The 19,724-nt window shown below is 36.6% G+C and overlaps 1 pseudogene; it reads left to right on the top strand.

Annotated features, from left to right (window-relative positions):
• The window catches only part of LOC131411061 (protein NipSnap homolog 2-like), a 45,958-nt pseudogene that overhangs the window by 19,744 nt on the left and 6,490 nt on the right, over window positions 1–19,724 (top strand).

The following is a 19,724-nucleotide window of genomic DNA, read 5'->3' as shown; positions in this document are numbered from 1 at the left end:
GAACTAAGCATTATTATCCTGAGTAGCCAAAAGAATATTCTTCAAGAAAACAATTAATTTGTCGGCATTCAAAGACTGAGAATGCTCTAGATTCAAAATTAGAATTCAAATTTTGGAAATAAATAATCAATATAAAATTTAAAGGATTAGAATTGTTTATTTTTCTATTAATGCAGTCTCTCTCCCTTTTTCTTTGTTTTTCATTTTTAGTGGATTTATTCTAGTTTTATGACACATTTTTTTAAACAATATTTAAAATATAATTTTCCATTAAAATTTGATGTAGTCTACTCAGTTATTTAAAATTTAGCTACTGACATGGATAATGGCTTTAGACTTTGCTTTTCTCATTTAAAAACTGAGAAGCTGGGTCTTTCTTAACATGAACAACCAGCATTTAAAATTTGGGCTGAAGTGAAACAAAATTCAACAACTAAAGATTGTTGTAGAACAGAGTTTGGCAAATTGGGAAGGTCTATTTTTTTTACCAGTCTCAATATCTATAAAGAGAGTTTTCACCTGGTTAACTAGCAAATATTTATTCAGTATCTACCCATCCAATTTCTGTATTAGGTGTTGAGGTTATCAAAGTGGTTCCTGCTTCCCATGAATTTACTATATAGGTATAGAAACATACAAGTAACCAGGATAGTAATACATTACAGACTATGCATAGAAAGAAGATGGTGACAGGGCCCAGCCTGGAGGAAGAATCAGGTTATACTACCTACCCAGTAGAGATGACAGTGAAGGTGAATCTTACTGAATAAGAATCAAGTTAGCCATGCAAAAGGGAAGGAAGGAGATTCCAATCCTAAAACAATCATAAAACCATAGGGCAAGCACTAATGGAAACAACCTCATCTAAATAAAACCATCTCACTCAACTCTCTTAGAACTGCAATCTGACTTGGAAAGAGCCGTTGTTTCCCATCACTTAAGCCCAACTGGTTTTGACCTGAAATATTATGTAATGATACAGTTGCTCCTGGTCATGCACTTGTTGATTCATGTTGCAATAATTATATTCTTTGTGTTTTCCTTGCTTTTTCGCATTGTCTTTCTTGACAAGGAAGGAGTCAATTTTGTCTTATCGAACATTTTCTAGGCCCTACTGTGTATTATGCTGAACTCAATCATCTATTTTTTCTTCTCTGTACCGATCTGAAACTAGGGATTTTTCTACTAATTTCTTCCTTAATTAAATCTTATGTGTTGCTTCAGGGTGAACTGCCTATATATTTAAATCTCGAGTTTCCAAATGTCAAGAATAATATTTAGCTAAATTATTATGAATAAAATTATACCCGTATTTCCAATGGAAAGTAATTACTTCATTGAGATTTTGCTGTCATAATGCACATGATTATAGCTCTTGGTCACTTGTGTTTATAAGTAAAATGGACCATTTACTTTTCCTAGTTTTGTCTATCCTTTTTCATACCTTATTGCTTTCATCATTTACAAGGAAATATCTTTTCTTTTTCACAGATTAGTTGGAAAAATGAGAGAAATTGGTCAAACTTCAAATATCTGAAAATGTTAACACTTATTGGGTTTCAAAGCCTGTAGATACTAATGCTTTAAAAATTTCCGTATGCAAATCCCAATGGTTTGTGTGACATAGAACTTTAAGAAATCAAATAACTCTTTTCTTTCTTTTTTCTTTTTGGTTAAACATGGTAACATTTTAGGATAACGTGTGCTAGCATCTTTGTGTAACAGTTCCTGACACGGATCTTTTCAAGCATATAACGGGTATGAATTGTGCTCGCCTAAAGGCTATGAAACCAAAGAACTGTGAAATGGAGTTCAAGCACAGCCCTTTATAGCTGGTAGAAGATCAAATGTAGTTTGGTAGTTTGGTCAGCGGTTGGAACAAATACTTCGAAAACTTTATCTACATATAAGCATTCTTGTACTGGGCTGTTATGAATGAGTATTAAAAAGTGAGTTCTTCATTTTTCCATCCATTATGCATTTCTTACTTTATGGGAATAAAGACCACTCATTGAATATATTTTCTAGTTTCACTATCAATTGAAATGTATGGGTAATTGATATACACGGTATTGACTATCTTTCATTGCAAATCCCTTTATGTACTATCCCAGGATTTTGGCTAGGAAATGAGGTGGGTGTGAGCCACATTTCAGAAGTCCAATCTTATTATTCATTGCTTCAAACACTTCTATTTTATATAGTTTTTTCAAAAATTTAATTCAATCAGAAATAAGACTAAAAAACACAAAAGATCTGTTCAGACTACTATCTTACTGTATATTTCCTCTAGTCTTCTGATTTTCTGTTTAGAAATGAAAGTTCATGGTCAAATCCATTGGATGAAAAGATGTCATAAGGAAAACTATGGTAAAAAAACCATTGGGCTCACTTTCTTCTAACAAACCTTTATTGAAGGTCTGCTTTTGACACAAGGCTATTAGAATACATGGAATCGCCAACGGAAACAGTGTTGAGTAAATTCTAGAGTCAAGGATTCTTTCTGATTTCTTATTTGAAGGGGGTTTCAAAAGTTCTCTTCATTCTAAAATAGTATTATAATACCTTAGATATCTATTGTAAGTTATGATTTACAAGCTTTTTCACATATACGTTTTATTCATTTGATAAGAAAGGAGTGAGAAGGATCTGGATTCCAATCCCGAAGCTTCTGCTTACTGGCCATCTGACCTCAGGAATGTAACTGTACCTCTCCTGTTCTGACTTCAGCAGTACCTTTAGCAGTGGCTGCATATTCTAGTAGCTTCAGTTCCCTCTTAACAGCTGCCTGGGGAAGCTCCCACAGGATGGCCCTGGTTCTGAGTTTCCTTCCTTTAGACCTCCAGCCCTGGGTGGGAAGGAATGGTGTTTCTCGCTGTTGCTGATTTCAGGGTTCCCTCAGCTACCCCTGAGAGCTTGTTCTGCTTTTCCATCACCTGTGTAAACAGTTCCTAAGTTTCAAGTCCCTCTGTTTGAAACACCTAGAGTGGCATTTATTTTCCTGACTAGACCCTGACTGATATACCTCTTTACACTTCCATTTCCTCCACTGAAAATGGAGATAAAATTACCTACTTCAGAGGACTATTTTGAGGATTATAATTGTAAAATACCTGAATGATGAAGTCAGGCAATAGAATAACAGGCAAACCAGCAGTGGGGGAAGAGTGCTGTGGCGGGAGAGGAGCTAGGAATGGCTGATAGAAGGAAAATAACATTAACTGAGTTTCTTTTGTCCTAAGAACCCTAACCCTGCAAGGTAATGATTATTTTCATTTTTAAGATGAAGAAAACGATGCTGGTAGATGGTAAGCATAACACGGTTAATATATGGAATAAGAACCCAAGTCTGTCTAGACTTTAAATTTATATTTTTTGTTTTGTTTTCCTGTCTACCATGATGACTCCTGTTGGAAAATTTCCAGATATAAACTACCTACTAAACAGTGTTGAATTAGGCAGGTTCTGTTTTCAGGGATGGAATCTGTAGTCATTGACAAAAGGCAGAACAAAATTTCTTACACAATCCTTCAGCTTTGTTTATATGAGTTGAAGAAAAATATTCTTTATTTAAAACACATATATAGTTTTTTTTTTTTTTCTTTATGAGGAAGATCAGCCCTGAGCTAACATCCGGTGCCAATTCTCTTCTTTTTTGCTGTGAAAGACTGGCCCTGGGCTAACATCCGTGCCCATCTTCCTCTACCTTATATGGGACGCCACCACACCGTGGCGTGGCAAGAGGTGCGCCCCAGGGTCCTAACCTGCGAAGCCCGGGCCACTGCAGCGGAGCGCGCGCACTTAACGGCCTGCGCCGCCGGGCTGGACCCATAAGATACACACATGCTTTTTAGAAGAAGGATGAGGTTTTACCTTGTCCTAGCCCTCAGATATAGAAAATCTATCATATCTAATCTTCAGTTATTTGCATTTTTTAGTACTTTGTCAAGATGATCAAGATAAATCATGGATCAGAAATATTTTGCTTTTAATTGTCCATATTTCCCAGGTGAATGTTACCTTTAATTACCATCTGTTTCCCTTTTTACTATAAGATATTTTATCCACAGAGTCTGGTAACCTGTTTCCTGTCATCAAAAATAAGTCAGGTGACCAGGCTCGGAAATTATTTGTGGAAAAATACAAATCTCTGACGTGAACAAGAACGAGATGCCTTAAATATTCCAGGTGTGGAAGTTAGACACTGTAGCAGGTGCAGATTCCCACCTCAATTTTTAAGTTTGTAAACTTTAGAAGGATTTGAAGTTTCTGTATGATAAAAATAAGGATCTTTGAAATTTGTTAAAGACATTCCTTTGTGTTTTTGGCAATTTTACAGACAAAACAACATCGTTTATATAAGGAAAATAACATGGAAAAAGGATTTAATACATGACAGGATACATGGAGAGAACTTCAAAAGCTCCTGACAGCTGTGGAGGATGAGCTCATATTGTGGGGAATGTAGCAGAGAAGACAGGTGAGCGCAGACCTCCAATTCCCCACAGGTGAGGTACCTGGGAGGTCTACATGCTACTGTGGGAAGCGATGATTTAAAGCAGGAAAACGTGAACTAGACACATGTAAATGAGGGAACCAGTATTGATAAAATAAAAAGGAATGTGGATATCACTTCCAAGAATTTTGTTCGCTTTCAGTTAATTGATTTTTGACTTTGTTCTTCATTAGATGTTTTGTTTTGCATTCATTTGCCTAGGGCCAAACCACCCTGGATTGTGAGCTCCTTAGATGTTATAGACTGAGCGAAGTTGAGTCCAAAGTTAGCTTGTGGGGGGCAGAAAGACCACCTAGGAGATTTGTGCATGTGATCACTTACCTCCAGAGTTACCGATACAACAAGGCAATGAGGCAGTATTATGGCTTCTTAAACTAGAACCTAAAAAAAAATCTGAAATTGAGATAGGGAAAGTTAGAAAACAGTTTTATGACTTTTTATGGCTCTACTTAAATTATTTTATTTAATCTTCATTTGGTGTTTATATTATAGGATACTATTTGAGCAAATTAATAGGTCACATTTATTGATAGGTACTAGATGCCCAGCACTGGGCTGTGTAGCTTCCATGACTATGTCATTTACTCTCATGACAACCCTCTGAAAGATGCACTGTTATTACCCCTATTTTTGCACGTAAGGAAACTGAGGCTCAAGGATGCTAAATCTATTAATATAGAACTCGAAGAGGAAGAGAGGGAACAACATGTGATTGGTGAATATGACTTAGTCTATGAAACAGTGCCAGAGTTTAAAAATTTTTAGGAGTCTAACGATTTTAAAACATTTCAGAAGTCAACTTTTACCCTGCAGGATTAGGCTAAAATGAAGACATTTATTGCACTTCAAACCTTTGGTACTCCTTGGAGAAATGTGGCATCTTTTTAATCGTAAAAGTATAGAGACCCCAGGATTTTTGTCAATCTCCAATTTACCTAAAAGTCCTCCCACAATTTCCACCTGCTACCAACCCTGACTGTGAATGACTGTGACTATGACAATACATCAAGTGTGGCTGTGCCATTAGTCAGGTGCGATCTTTCAAAGTATCATAAATTTCAGTGATCAATGCCAAGTCTCATTTTGATGGCTTGGGGACTAAACCCATGGATCAGCCTGACAGAGACAAATAAGAAACTAAATAGGGACGTGATAGTCTGTTAGGGGTGAGAGCTAGTTGTTAGATTTCCAGACATGTCATTTGTGAAAGATGCTGGGTAATTTGAAATGCTATATGTCCCTTATCTATGATTCCTTATGCTTATAAGTGGAATTTTGTGTCATTCCTTGCAGATTTTATTTAGTTTGGATTGAAACAAAAAATACCAGCAATTAAGTAGTTATTATTCAACACATATGTCATTTATGCCTGAGTTTCAAATGAATTAAAATTAAAAGCAATAAAAAACTATATTTCCCATTTATTTCTTGTGGGTTTATACTTTTACTTAGAGATTGAATGAGAAATTCTAGGTTGATTTCTTAAAAATATATATTTTTCCTGACAATGTAATACTATTGATAACTTGAAAAATTAATAATAATATAAACAAAAATATATATTTTCATTTTCATTATCATTATAATACTTGCAAGTTTTCTTATAGGTATTCAAATATAAAAATTTTTAAATTTATTTCTTGAATAGCAACAAAATATAATCTGTGGTACATGTCAAACATCTTCCCCATCATATTCAGTATTACTCAGGGTATCAGTCAGTGTTTGTTTAGAAAAACAGAAGCTGCTCTATGTGTCTTTGGTAAAACACAGAATTAGAGGCATCCACGGTAGTGGGGCGCCAGGAAGGAGAAGGGCAGGAAGCTGTCACTAACTGGCTTAGCCTGCAGAATGGAAGTGGGGGATCTCAAGAGCTTGTGTTGGAACTGCTGCAGAACTCTACTACCTCCAGGAAGTGCCACACTACTATCTCAGGCCACTGCACTGAAGTGAGTAATTCCCAAGAAGCCTCATCAGCTATCTCAGCTGCCTAAAACACCTAAGTGGATACTTTGTAGAAGTTCCCTCTGAAGTTCCTACAAACTTCATGTCTGAATATCTGCTCATGTGTCTGGCTGCATCTGCCTCCAATGAAATAATATTTCTTCCTTTTCTTTTTCCAGAGCTCACATAGGTGACTGTCAGTGGTAGAATCTAACCCTATAGGAAACCATACAGGAGAAAGGATTCTGGGCAATGTGGTACTAGTCTCTTCTACAGTGCAGAAAAGACCATCAAAGGGGATGACAGTGATGTTGACTTGACAACAGTTAATCCAGCACAGTCCAACCATGTCTCATCTCAGCATCCCATGACATTCTTTTACCCCCATTTAAGTTTCTGATCACCACCACCACTACCAACAAGAAATCATGATGTCAACATGACACACATATCCCTCATATGACTGAAGCCATTAACACCTTCTCCAGAAAAAGGAGGACACAAAGTTCCCTCCATTTCTATCTCTAGGTGATGTTCATCCTGTCCTAGCCTAGTCAAATCCCTCTTTTATGTCCCGTAACTTAAAGAACAAATTAGAGAGTCAAAGTATGAACACAACTTATGTTAGAAAATAGGGTAATAGACTTGTCTTTACTTCATACTGATCAAGAAGAGTTATAACTGGACCTGATGAAGAGACATCAGGCATTATGGACTTTGAGCTTGAAATTATGACTACATGGGTTGTTTCCTTTGGGGAGGGTCAGTGTATTCACATTCAGGAAAGAGAGTGAACCACAAATTTGGTAACCAAAAAGTACGCTTTTTAGTCATTAGAGCTCTTTATCAAATATTTCTGGTCCATCTGAACAAGTGATGGGATTGCATTTTTCCCATGCCTATAAATAGGTATGGCCATGTGACTGGTTTTGAACAATGAAATATGAGCAGAGATGATATATGCCACACTATTTGTAAGCTCTGAAAGCCAGTGCAAGATTTGCCATACTCTCTCTTTCTCTTTCCCATGGCTACTGGCAGTGTTACAAACACCAGCTGCTCCATGAGCCTGGATCTTAGAATTAGGATGATGAGTAACAGAACCCCTACCTAAGCTCTGATGGGCATATAATGTGTAGAAAAAAACACAGTATGCACAGGATAGTGATTATAAACAACAATATTGTATTATAAACATCAAACTTGCTAAGAGATTACATCTTAATGATTCCCACCTCAAAAAAGAAACAACCGTGTAAAGTGATAGAAGGGCTAGCTAACGCTACAATGGCAATCATATTGCAATACATAAATGTATCAAATCAACATGTTGTATACCTTAAACTTACACAATGATATGTCAAATATATTTCAATGAAAAAATGTGGGAAAAACAGACTTTTACTGTGATAAACAACTGAGATTTGGGGGTTGTTGATTACTGTAGCCTAACATTCCCATTCTGAATAATGTATCCAGTATTAAATATGAAAATAAATACATTATCAAGTTTTAAAGTCCAAAACTTGTCAAATACTTAGAAGGCAAAAGTTATTAGAAGATAATGTTAACATTTAATACAGCTTAGAAAATAGCAGGATATTGAACTAGTTTAATATATTACTGATTATATCAAGGTTATTACATAGCATAAAGCTTTCCATAAAGTTTCATCACATTCAGATTATGAGGCATGGAGGGCCAGCAGATCACCTTGGTGATGACTTGTCTACATAGTATCTGGGAGCTGCTGACCACCAGTTTCCTCTCCTGAGGCTTACGGGGATGATTACCCAGCCAATGGTAGGCACAGGCTAGCCCTGTTCCAGATGCTTGTAGATATATCTATTCACTTCTCAAAAAAACTGTATCTTGAAAAACTGGTGCCATTGTAGAGAATCCAAAGAATTCTTGATTCTTCAAGATCAGGGTGTTGTAATATTAGGGTACTGACTTCCCTGGGGGAGGTATATTGCAGTGAAATAAATGAGGAGATGATGGAAGGGGTCAATCTAGTTCTTTTTTTTTTTTTTAAAGATTTTATTTATTTATTTTCACCCCAAAGCCCCAGTAGATAGTTGTATGTCATAGCTGCACATCGTTCTAGTTGCCGTATGTGGGACGCGGCCTCAGCATGGCCGGAGAAGTGGTGCATCGGTGCGCGCCCGGGATCCAAACCTGGGCCGCCAGCAGCGGAGCATGCGCACTTAACCGCTAAGCCACGGGGCCAGCCCTAGTTCTTTTTTTTTTTCTGAGGAAGATTCGCCCTGAGCTAACATCTGTATGTGGGTTACTGCTATAACATGGCCATTGACGAGTGGTGTAGGTCCGTGCCCAGGAACTGAACCTGGGCCACCAAAGTGGAGCACGCCGAACTTAACCACTATGCCATGGGGCTGGTCCCTGTCAATCTAGTTCTTAATAGCTGTGTTACTTGATTTAAATACTTGTTTTTTATTTATTCATTTTTTTGTGAGGAAGATCAGCCCTGACCTAACATCCATGCCAATCCTCCTCTTTTTGCTGAGGAAGACCGGCTCTGAGCTAACATCTATTGCCAATCCTCCTCCTTTTTTTCCCCAAAGCCCCAGTAGATAGTTGTATGTCATAGTTGCCCATCCTTCTAGTTGCTGTATGTGGGACGCAGCCTCAGCATGGCCAGAGAAGCGGTGCATGGGTGTGTGCCCGGGATCCGAACCCGGGCCACCAGTAGTGGAGCACACGCACTTAACCACTAAGCCACAGGGCCGGCCCTAAATACTTGTTTTTCTTTTTATAATTTTTATTTATTTATTTATTTTCCCCCAAAGCCCCAGTAGATAGTTGTATATCATAGTTTCACATCCTTCTAGTTGCTGTACGTGGGACGCGGTCTCAGCATGCCCAGAGAAGCGGTGCGTCAGTGCGCGCCCGGGATCCGAACCCCGGGCCGCCAGCAGCAGAGCGCACGCACTTAACCGCTAAGCCATGGAGCTGGCCCTAAATACTTGTTTTAAATTCCAATGTTAGTTTATAAAAATTGAGGCTAATAATAGCTATCTCATAAATTTGTTGTGAGATTTTATCACTGTGTCAGAGAAGTTGCTCAATATATACATTGGATTTTTAATATTCATCTTTTAAAACTTTGTCTTGTATTATGCACCTGGGGTACTTTGAATCAGTGAGATTTCTCAGTAATTACTTCATAGTAAATAATAAGTGCATCTGTCCCCCTTGCCCCACAGCTTATCACTGGGACAATGTGATGAGAGTCAATGGAAACTTTTTCTACATGAGTAGCTGGACAATCCATAGGCAAGGGATGAGGCAAAATGATTTTTCTCTGCTTCTATAGGGAAAGATGTTAGCTGTCCCCCTTCACTCCTGAAAGGATCTCCTTGGAAATATAATATGCCACAATCTTATCTTTCATTTGATGTTATTGTTGACCAAATGCTTTGATATATTTATATATGTACATTTATATTCAATTGAATTTTGGAATATATATGTCAATTTTTCAAAAAAAATAGAGTGGCTTTTTTCCTAGTGTTCCCAATAGTAGATAGAAAGCCTTCAATCACCCAATTCCCATGTCACCACCTTTTCCTTCTAATAATCCTGTTAACTCAGCTGTATGGCAGAATTGAAAAGAGAAGTTTCAGCAGCTGACAGTGTCCAGAAGGCAGTGATGTGTGGCCATGGCACAGGGCAGTAGCTGCAAGATGTTTTCTTCTGAATTTGACTAGAAAGTCATGGAGCATGAGAAACCCTTTTCTAGACAATGTGAAATGAAACAGGAAAATACACTCCAATTACTGTCATACATAAATATCCAGAGGGAACAAAGAGCATCAGTCAGGAGGCTATTGTCTCCCTAATTATGTTGCAAATTGGAAATGGCAACTTGTTTTCTTCCTCACATAATAGTTCTCTAAATAAATTGTCTTCTCCCGCTGTCTGCTGCTCTCTTGAGGATTCGGTTATTTAGGGATAAAGAAGAACTTGTGGTTGTGAAAAGCATGGGTTATGAGCCAGCTCCCTGCCTGAGAGAGAAAATAGGAATGAACACTGGGGTTATGACGAGTTGAAAATCAGATACGTTATAGCAATTCATTTGTCGTGATTCGGGTACTGTAGAAGCCTTCTATAAATTTTATGTATGTCTCCTCTGTTAGAATATTGACTTAACACGCTGTGATGGATGGCTTTCCTCCCTGAAAATCACATATGGAATATTTGCTAATACTTCTATCTTAAATTATCTTGGTAGCACTTCAAAATAAGAATTTATCTGGTAGGGCTTTAAGAGAAAAACTTTCCTTAGTATTAATCCATCTTTACCATGAATTTACATTTTATTTTTACATATTTTTATAAAGAAATATTTACTACTTTCAGAATGCTCTCAGAATCATCCTTAATAAAATTTGCTGAAATATTTATTTTTTTTGCTTCACAACTTTCTTCAATTACGAAGTACTTCTATGATTTTTTTTTTGCTGTGGAAGATTCGCCCTGGGCTAACATCTGTTGCCAATCTTCCTCTTTTTTAGCGTGAGGAACATTAGCCCTGAGATAACATCTGTGCCAATCTTTCTCTATTTTGTATGTGGGTCGCTGCCATAGCATGGCTGACAGGTGGTGTATGTCTGTGTCTGGGATCTGAACCTGCGAACCTGGGCCACTGAAGTGGAGTGTTCCAAACCCAATGAAATATCATCTCAATTGTAAGGTGAAAAATTCAGTGGTGGATGTTACAGGGATAATCTTTCTCAAGTTTATTTATTTATTAGTTAGTATTTTAGTCCTATATTCACAGAATCTATTTTTATTCTTGAACATGGTTATCAACTATTATTACCTTCTGTGATTATGGCTATGATATGAAATCTTTATTATGGCCCTAAATTAATTTCTGCTGAGTCCACCTCAAATTGTGTTTAATTTCCTAGAAATGTAAACTGTCCATATTTTTTGATGTATAGAAATATTCCTTAGGTAGGTTTGTTTACTTTGTGGTCTAAATATTCCTTAAATCTTCTATATCAAAAGTGATTAGTAGATAGTCCTTGGTAGATTTTTATCTTCATAATATCCTGTCTTTCAGTATGAATAATAACATACATAATGTTTTGACAAAGTGAAATTACAAAAACTAAAGACATGTCATAAAACACTAAGAAGTAAAAGCTCAAGACACCTTTAAATGAAAGTTACAGAAGCTTAATTCTCAAGGAGGCTAGTATATCAATGTCATTTTCCTGAAAGGTAAATGTAGCATGGAATATATTGTGATAAAAAATTAAGCAATTGATCTAACATGGTACTGTCAAATGGAAGAATACAAATAATAAGTACATTATTAATGGAAAACCTTTTCTAATTACTTTGGATTTTTTATTTTTACATATTATTTCCCTTTTTTTGGGGTATAGCTGACTTCCACCCTCGACTGATCACAAGGGCACTTGGCAGGGCTCTGTTCCTGTTGAAACATATTTCCATGTGAAAGTATCAAGGCTACCTAGTACCTTTTATATGCTGGCGGGGAGAATTCCATGTGTTAAGGACACTTTTTTTTTTTTTCTGCACATATACAATCTGAGAAGAAAAAAGCTGCTATTGGTTTAGTAATGTGACTGTTGACTGGCTTTGCCAGTGGGGTCTGCAGAAAGGAAATAATTTGAGAATAATAATGTTAGTCTCCAGCAATCTCTTATCTTCCCTTCTTTGAATTTTAGCCAGATTAGAGTGAAGAATTCCAAGGGAGAATGAGGGTCAGCTATTGTCTTTGCACAAATAGACTCAGTACTGCACACAGAAGAAAAGAGAGCTTATCAAATGTTAAACAGGAATTAGGTTTAGCAGTTTGACAACTCTGAAAAGAAATTGTGTCTAATTAACAACCTCAGAGTTATTAAGAACTAGCAAAATCATATTCTCTCATTTGTTTCCGTTCTTCCCACTTTTGGTTTTATCTTGGAATCATTCCAGAAACTTAGGCATTTCTTTTTTCCTATGGATTGTGTCTAACAAAGTACCCATTTTTCTTCAAGTCTAGAGTGAAGATTTGGGCTTCTGGGCAGTCTGTGACACTTTTTAAGGTAAAGGTCTCTAGGTTTTAATTCACAACTCATAAAGCAGAATAAATCGTTAAAGATAAATGGCAAGAATGACTATTTGTTTTGAATTTGACATAGTAAAACTGTAGATGACCAAGTGGGAAGTAAAGGGTAGTGTTAAGGAACGGTATTTTTGCACATAGGTGTTCTTAATGTCCCAGAACAGGTCATAATACATTTACAAATGGGGTGGGATGCATGAGAAATCCTGATTGGTTAGTGATGAGCAGTAGAGATGAAGTTCTCTTTCCATTCATTACTCCCTAGCAGACGTGTGATGGATTATCCCATTCTCTCCAGTGAGTATGTAATGACTAATGTAAATAAGGTATGACATTTTCATCGGAGATTTTTGATCATCTTCACATCCGGTTAAACCTATTTAGATATCATGTCAAGTTCACCTTGAACAGTAACAACAACAACAAAACAAATGGGCATCCTCTTTCTCTGTTAAATATCATGAAACTCATTTGCCTAACAATTGGAATGAGACTATGTTAGCAACTAGAATACTATCTAAATTTTAATAACAAAGAGTATAATACAAACAGACCTAATAACTAACTACTCTATTGGTTGTTGACAACAAATAAATACCATTTGAATTTCCCTATAGCCTGATCTAATTCAGATAGGCTAATACATAAATTTTCTTCCTTTTTATCCATATGAATACTTACAGCCAAATATTCATAGAAACAATTAGATAATTAGGGATCATGTTTAAATGATACCTATAAATACCATAATGCTTCACAATGGGAATGTACTTTGAAGGTCTCAGTAAATAACTGTTGTGTTATATATAATTGAAAAACAATTTTAATCTTTATACAAAACAGGTCCAGTGAATTAATGCTGGATTTAACTTCAGTTGAGAATGTACAAATTCACATGAATAGATCAGACAGTACAGTGTTAAATTCTTTGCTAAAGTATATTTTTATGTAGCATTTTAAATCATTAAGGCAAACTCATGTGGAACTCTTTCTGGTTTTCTTCACAGTGTATTGGTGTGATAGGTACATGTATTTCTGATAAAAAAGCAGAAACTTCAACCTTTTGCTCACTAACCCTGACGATCATCAGTTGCTGTGCTATATGGGAGTCACAACCCTTGACTATGCTGGAGATTTTCTTGTAAGATCTATTCAGATGTATTTTGGACTAACGATGTCTTGGTTGATGAATCTGCTGTTTGTGTTCAGAAAACGGTTATCTGTGAAAGGGTTTTGTGATAGCAGCCAGTGGTGATAAATCCAGGTAAGCTGATATAAGCTTTTTTGTTATTGACAGTCAAGGTGGTTTTGATCTGTAACTTTGTATAATATGGACCTTTTTCCAGATATACCCCTTAATATAATTAGTTAAGTGTACGTACAGCTGTGTGTGTGTGTGTTGTGTGTGTGGTGCGTTAAAGAGAGGCAGACACAAAGAGTGTTATAGTCTCAAGAAAGAGTTATGGAGTAAATATCAAATTCCATCTCCAGAATATGAAAAAACATGGGACAGATCACACTACTGCTTATGTAATGTTACATGCACTACAGATTAGTCACTAACACAGTTGGAAAACTGAAACAGTAGTTTTTGTACTTGATGTTATCTGTTTGGACAGATCCTCAAATTTTTATGGATGCATTCACTAGCTTCAGATTCACATTTTATTTTAGAAGAGAGAATTGCAAATTTTTTTTGTGTGTGTGAAATCAAGTAAATTTGAAAGGAGTTTGTGTAGAACATAGTCTGAGGTTGAACTGGAAAATGCATTCCAGCTTTCAAATAAGTAACAAATTAACCAAGATTTGAATAATTTCTGTTAGAGTTTTTATAAACTGCACTGGGAAATGATATATAGTGTCTGAAGCATGTCTGTATCACTTGTGATATGAAACTAATAGGATGGAAAATTACTTTGAGAAGAAAGTGAGTTCCATATTAGATAATTGGCTCTTTTTATTTAAAATTATTCAAAAGCTGAATGACAGTTGGGGAATTCAGAATTTATGATTCTCAAATAATATCTCTTTATATAAAAATATTTACATTTATTGATTTATTTTTGGTGAGGAAGATTGGCCCTAAGCTAACATCTGTTGCCAATCTTCCTCTATTTTATATGGGATGCTGCCACAGCATGGCTTGATCAGTGGCGTTTAAGTCAGCGCCTGGGATCTGAACCTGCAAACCTCGGGCCACCAAAGCAGAGTGTGTGAATTTAACCACTATACCACCAGGCCGGCCCCCAAAATATTTACATTTAAAGAGGTATATTTTTTACGATGTAAGTGGAATCTATTACATGACAGCAGGAAACATAAATTTATCTCAGAATTTTTTTAAAGTATACTTTATAGGGCATCTCACACACTATGAATTCACAATATTTTAATTTTTATTGCTCTTATCTTTCTTCCTGGTTTTACTAAAAGTAAGATTTTTCCCTTTAATTTTCTCCAGCACTGACTTTATCCTGAAATGTTAATAAGTTCAAAGAAGATAGAATTTTTGAAATATTTAGGCAAATATAACATTATTTTAGAAAATTGGGTGTTCTCTGATAGATGTATTAATTTTGTACCTCCCTAAAACAATTAAGTTAAATTATTAATAAATTTATGAATTCTACATACGTGGTTTGTATATCTATATCCATACTGGAATTTTTATTCAATCCAACTTTTGTCAGTAAATTTGCTTGGAAAATGGATTACACTAAGATCATTCTAAAATCTACTAAGTAGAGAACTTGGTCACAAGTATGAGAAGCTCACCTCTTCCCTCTTTTTTTTTTTTTTTTTTACCTCCCTTCTCATTGCCCAGAGTTGATGAAGAAGTAAGAAGTACTGAGCAACTGTGTTTAAAAGTAATCAACAAAATATCGACTCAATTGGTCTCCCAAGGAATATTTTAACTTTTCTGCCTAGCCAGCTCAGCTTCTTCCTTTCACCCCAGTCTGGTTCTGCTGGTAGTTGATGACAGCTTTCTGAACATCTTGTTATTAATTCCTTCTCTCTTGATAGCTGAGGTCTGTTTTTCCTGGCTGACCTACTTCTTCTCTACTTCCTTCCTCTCCTCAAATCTTTGATCTCTGCTAATTATTATTCTTCATTTCCCTTAAATCCCACTCCTCCTCCAGAATTGACCTTGGTTTATTTTATCCTGACCTCTTCAGCCTGGGACATAAATGTGTAAGCCAGTATTTTCTGCCTCATTATCTTCCACCTTAAATCTACTTATTAGTCAATAACATTTTTCAGTTATCCAGCCCCGGATATGAAGAACTTCCACTGGCCTTCCCAAATGCTGTGAGTAAAAGTATTCACAAATACCCTATGGGCACTAGTATAATTCTAATAGTGGTAATAATAAACTGTTAATATATATTTAGTGCTTACTTGTGCCAAGTGTAAACCAAGTGATTTATATGGATTTGCTCATATGATTTTTCCAACCACATCATTATGTAGCTGCCACAATAGCTCCAATTTATAGCCTAGGAAACTAAGACTTACCATGCTCACTCAGCTACAAATTGGCAGAAACAAAGTCTGAAACAGGGTCACTGCTCTCCAGAAGCCACATGTAGGAGGGACCTATGCGCTACAGAGGCAAGATATCTGACTAGTAAAAATAAGATTAAGACCTCCAAACTTTCTTATTATTTATAGGGATCCTCATTCCATGATCACATCCAAATTTATACTTCATTAAACACGTATTTATTCATCACCTACTATGTCTCAGGCACTATTCTTGGTATTGAGGTAAGCAGTGACCAAAACTGACAGTCACGAATATCATGCTGCTTGCATTCTAATGGGAGGGGCAGATGATAAGCACAAATATAATATGTATTTTATGTATGGTGGACGTAAATTCTATTAAAAAAAATAAAGCAGGGTAAAGGGAAAGAGTATAACTGTGCAGGGGAATAGCATTCTTCCTATTTGTCCTCTTTGATAAAGTGACATTTGAGTGGGGGGTGAGCCATGAAAATATCTAGGGAGAGAGAAATCCAGGTTGAAAGAGCGGTAGATGCGAAGACTCTAATGTGGAAATACGCTATGCTTGGTGTTTGTAAGGATAAGCAAAGAGGACCTTCAGACTGGATTAAAATGAACAAGAAGAAGAGTAACTGAAGAAGAGGTCAGGGAAGGAGAGAGGACATAAGTCATATAGAACCTTGTGTATCATAACAAGCTCTTCAGAATTTACTTGGAGAGAGACAAGAAGCCACAGGAATCTCTTGAACAGATTTGTTGAGTTATCTTGGTGCTGTGTGGAGAATCAACTCTAGGGAGGCAAGAATCTACGGAAAGTTATTGTAATAATCCAAGTGAAAGACGCAGGTGGTTTAAAATAATGGTGGAGGTATAAAAAAATATATATGTGTGTATAGACACACACACACAAATGCGTTTACACACACAAACTTTTTGTTGAGATGTAATATATATATATAAAAGCACATACATAGGTGTACAGCTGGAGGAATTTTTTACTAGGCACACTAGTATAACTAGCTCTCATATCAAGAAACAGAACATTAGAACCTTAGAAGCCCCCTCATGCTATATTCTAGCCATTGCCCCTCCCACCCATGGCAAGCAATATTCTTCTAAAATAGGAATTGGCAAACTTTCTGCAAAAGATCAGAGAGTAAATATTTTAGGCTGTAAGAGCCACATGTAGTTTCTGACATGTTGTGCTTTCCAACTATTTGATAGTTTTGCTATATGTATAATTCTATGTTGAAAATGAGTATGCCATTATAATTTTGAGAACCTTGCTTTTCAGTCTTCTATTTTCTAGAAGAGTAGCCAATTTTGAGTCCACAATCATTCATTTTCAACTTATAAGCCCTTCCAACCTTTGATCCAGAGACTTTGGATTTTTTCCAGAAAGAAAGTTATCTGTCCTACTCCTCATCCCCAATGTATAATGTGACTCTGTGACTCAGTTTTCTCTTCATTGAATTGTCTTATCTATCAAAGTAATGAATGATCAGGTGCTTTATAATCCACTCGCTATTCAAATATTGCTCTTATTTTAGGGGAGTAAAGAAATGAGTTAGCTAAGTTTAGATTGCTCAGATTCCACAGCACTCACAGAGAGAACCAGATGTCTCTAATGTCATGCCAGAGGCTGTCCAATCCCAGGACAGTCTTCATCTAATCCAGCAGTATACTTTCCTTAGAACCAATACTTTAAAAGAAAAGGAAGGCCTGGCTACCAAGACAGTTTTGGATACTTGGAGGGATTCCCTAGAGATGTTGCAGCACCCTTCCCTGGGGATTTAGTAACCATTCCTACACAATAATTTTTCTGTTCTCTTTTTTTACCTGGAAAGTAATCTGAGTTCCAAGAATTTATGAGGCCAATAACATTGTTGTCAGGGGTCCCAAAGACCACCCTCAGGCTCGATGATTTGCTAGAAGAGCTCATGGAACTCAGAAAATCTGTTATACTCCTGGTTATAGTTTATTACAGTGAAAGGATACAAGTGAAAATTAGCAAAGTGAAAGGCACATAGGGGAGAGTCCAAGACAAACTAGGTGCAAGCTTCTAGTTGGCCTTTCCTTATGGAGTCTCACAGACAGCACCTAATTCTTCCAGCAACAATATGTGACAACACATATGGGTACTGTTAACCAAGGAAGCTCACCCAAGACTTGGTGGCCAGGATTTTATTTGGGGTTGGTCAGGTAGGCATGGAGTGCCCATATGGTTGACTTTAGTTACTCCAGCCCCTCCAAAGGTCAAACTAATACCATGTGACCTAAGACCCCCACCATAAATTACATTGTTAGCATAAATTATCTGTCATGGCCCAAGACCCCAGATAAATGGAGACACTCATTTGAGGCAGAGTATTATAAACGGTTAGACGTTATCTCCCAGGAACCAGTCAAGGACCAAACCTTTCTTTGGAATGTGCAGGGTTTGAACATCCCAGACCTGCTGAGTCAGTCCCTCCCTGCATAAGCATATTTTATCACTCAAAACTAGAAATCTAAACTTTACACAAGATCCCTATCCATAGATTTCCCAAGTAGAATAGATCAAATTTGAAGCTATAATTTTATCTCACATATGAAAGGCTGTTTTTTGCCCTTCTGGTTGAAATTCACTTATCTTCTGTCTACCTCCACCAGGTTACAGCACATTTTATGCTATGAAGTGTTTTATTATTGCTGTATTGTGCAACATTTCAAAACTCCAGAAAGCTGTATCAGTCAGATTTTGCTAGGTAACATACAATCACAAAATCTCTACGGCAAACAACACTAAGCATTTATTTCTCACCCATACACCTGTGAATTGGCTATAACTGTTCTGCATCTGTGAATAAGGGCAGTTCTGCTCAATGTGTCTCATTTAGAGTACCTAACTGAAGGGGAAGCAGCTACCTGGCGTTTGTTCTCCTCATGGCTATGACAGAAGCACAAGAGGACAAGCATAAGTGCCTAATAATATTTTAAGATTCTGCTCATGTCACATCTGTTAATCATTGGCCAAAGCAAGTCGCATGGCCAATGCCAAAGTCTAGGGAAGTATATGTCTGTTACCACAGAGGTCATGGTATAATAAAAAGATTCAGAATGGCTTTCAAACCATAGCTTAGTGACTGACTTGTTCATAGATCTGAGTGTAGTTACTCAGCATCTTCATTACTTGGTTTTCTCATCTGTAAAAAGGAAATCAAAATAATTACTTAGAATTTTTTTGTGAGGATTAAAGATAATGTTGGTGAAGTGCCAAGCACAGTGGCCTGATAATAGGTGCACAACAAATGATAAGGATGTATTTATAATATTGATGAAGACCCATTGTTTCCTCCTTAGAAACACAATAAAGATAATAGCTGATATTTGAGCTTTTATTGTATATATGGTATTATCCTAAGTGCTTAATGCAGCAGGTAGGTACTCTTTCTCACCATTTTCTGGGTGAACAAGAGAAGCTGAGAAAAGTTAAGAAACATGCACAAAGTTAGGTCTCATTGTGTGTCAAACCACCTCAAAATCAAGTGGCTTAAAATAACAGTCGTTTATTTAGATCGTGATTTTATGGGTCAACAATTAGGGATGGGCTTAGCTAGATGGTTTTTCTGGACTCATCCAGCTTCAGGCATGTATCTGTAGTCAGCT

Source organism: Diceros bicornis, chromosome 10 (genome assembly GCF_020826845.1).
Source record: "Diceros bicornis minor isolate mBicDic1 chromosome 10, mDicBic1.mat.cur, whole genome shotgun sequence".
Taxonomy (NCBI): domain Eukaryota; kingdom Metazoa; phylum Chordata; class Mammalia; order Perissodactyla; family Rhinocerotidae; genus Diceros; species Diceros bicornis.
Note: the sequence above shows the minus strand (reverse complement) of the source record. Positions and strands in the feature narration are given on the sequence as shown.